The sequence below is a fragment of the Penaeus monodon genome, chromosome 11, assembly GCF_015228065.2.
Source record: "Penaeus monodon isolate SGIC_2016 chromosome 11, NSTDA_Pmon_1, whole genome shotgun sequence".
NCBI lineage: Eukaryota > Metazoa > Arthropoda > Malacostraca > Decapoda > Penaeidae > Penaeus > Penaeus monodon.
The window spans coordinates 40,513,472-40,515,971 of NC_051396.1; positions in this window are offsets into that span (position 1 = coordinate 40,513,472).

Here is a 2,500-nt window from a genome sequence, read left to right on the forward strand (position 1 = left end):
AGTGTTTTTTTTCTCTTCTGTTTCCTAAAAGAGAGCGTGGGAACACATAAATCCCTTAAAGTAACGTAATGAGAATGTCTTTCATTACGGAATTCGAAATTGCTAAATCCTAGTTAATCAAAGTTCTTAGGCAACTCTTCGTTTCTCTTTCCGTTTTATTCTTTGTTTCTTTTTCATCATCTTTTCACCTGTTTTATCAATAACTCTTTTTTCTTTCATTTTTTTTTTTCTCCTTTATTTTGACACTCGTTCACTTTCCTGTTTCTGCTTCTTCTTCCTCTTCTAATTCCTGATTTTTCTTCTTGTTCTTTTTGTTTTTCTGTTACCTTTTTTTCTTCCTTTCCTTTTATCTTCATTTTCATTCATTTTCCGCGTGCGCTCCGAAACGTCCTTTAAATCATGTAAAATATACCCTTAAACGTCGCAAGATAAGAGAGATCCGACACATATCAATGATTTACGTGTACACTTTCTCCTTTTCTTGTCATTTTTTTCATCGCTCTCTCTCTCTCTCTCTCTCTCTCTCTCTCTCTCTCTCTCTCTCTCTCTCTCTCTCTCTCTCTCTCTCTCTCTCTCTCTCTCTCTCTCTCTCTCTCTCTCTCTCTCTCTCTCTCTCTCTCTCTCTCTCTCTCTCTCTCTCTCTCTCTCTCTCTCTCTCTCTTCTCTCTCTCTCTTCTCTCTCTCTCTCTCTCTCTCTCTCTCTCTCTCTCTCTCTCTCTCTCTCTCTCTCTCTCTCTCTCTCTCTCTCTCTCTCTCTCTCTCTCTCTCTCTCTCTGTATTTCTGACTGTCTGTCTGTCCCTCCCTTTCTGTCTTTATTTCTGTGTGTATCTGTGTGTGTGTGTGTGTGTGTATGTATGTATGTATGTATGTATGTATGTATGTATGTATGTATGTATGTATGTATGTATGTATGTATGTATGTATGTATGTATGTCTGTACGTATGTATGTATGTATGTATGTATGTATGTATGTATGTATATATATATATATATATATATATATATATATATATATATATATATATATATATATATTATATTATATTATATATATATATATATGTATATATATATATATATATATATATATTATATATATATATATATATATAATATATATATATATATATACATATATATATGTATATATATATATATATATATATATATATACATATGTCTCTCTCTCTCTCTCTCTCTCTCTCTCTCTCTCTCTCTCTCTCTCTCTCTCTCTCTCTCTCTCTCTCTCTCTCTCTCTCTCTCTCTCTCTCTTGCTCCTCCCCTTCCTTCTCTTCTATGGCTACTTCTTGAGCTATCATATTTTATTTTTTCTGTCTCAATATTTACCTCTCTGTATCATTTTTCGAATCCTTGGCGATTTTTCCTTTCTTTCGAAATACATTGAAATAAGAATATTCACATAAACACAAAAGACGAATCTGAATAGGACGTGAGAGAAGGAGGGGGAAAGGGGGAAGGAAAGAGAATGAGGCAATAAATGGGAGGAGAGAGGGAAAAATTATCGGGGGGGGGGGGGGGAATGGAGTGGTAGGGAAAGGAATAGGGGCAGGGAGAGATAGAACAGAGGATAGTAAAAAGGGGAAGGGAGAAGAGAGAGGTAAAGGGGAAGTAGAAGAGCGGGAATTAAGAGGGGGCAAAAGGAGAGTGAAGAAGAGAGGAAGAAAGATGGAGGTGAGAGAGAAACGATGAAAGTGGCAGAAAAGGAGATGAAACAGAGGTAGAAGAGAAAGAGCTAAATGGGAAGAGGAAAAGAAGACAGGGAATAAGAGGAGAGAGGAGAAGAGGAATTAAAAGAAGAAAGGAGAGGAGAGGGGTACTTGGACAGAGCGATACACCGCGTCCAAGACATGCACGACGAGTTACGAATCTGCCTTGACGGACGAGAAAGTGCATTCTAGATTTCACTGGACGTGTTCTGCGGTGGTCTGCGCTGCATCGATTGGCGATGGCTTTGCGGACAGCGAAAAAATAAAGCAAACCCGAAAATAAGAATGAAAACATGGCCACGGTAGTCACACACAGATTGTATCTCTTTATGATATTTTCCTGGATGGTGGGAAAAATATAAAACGAAAGATAGCCTAAAATAAAGATAAAAATAAAGGCTTACTGGTAAAGCCTCTAATGACTTTACTGACGGCAAAAAAAAAAAAAAAGAAAGGGAAGACTGAAAGCAAAATCCCATTACGAAGCCTCATCGGTAGGCAACGGCTTTTCAAATTGCAGAAAAAAAAATCCAAAATAGATTAGGAATAAAAAATGAAAATTTTACTTTTCCCTCCCAGAAGAGAAAAGATGCTGATTAGATGAGCGACATCGATTTTCATCTCCCTGGATGCTGGAATTCCCGGAGGATGCTGTGCATGAGTTAAGATCCCTTCAGTCTTTGACATGATGTGGATACTTCTGTGGGCATCGAAAGTATATACTGACGACCGACCCAACGGATACTGTTGTAAGTAGTGTCATCCTGTACA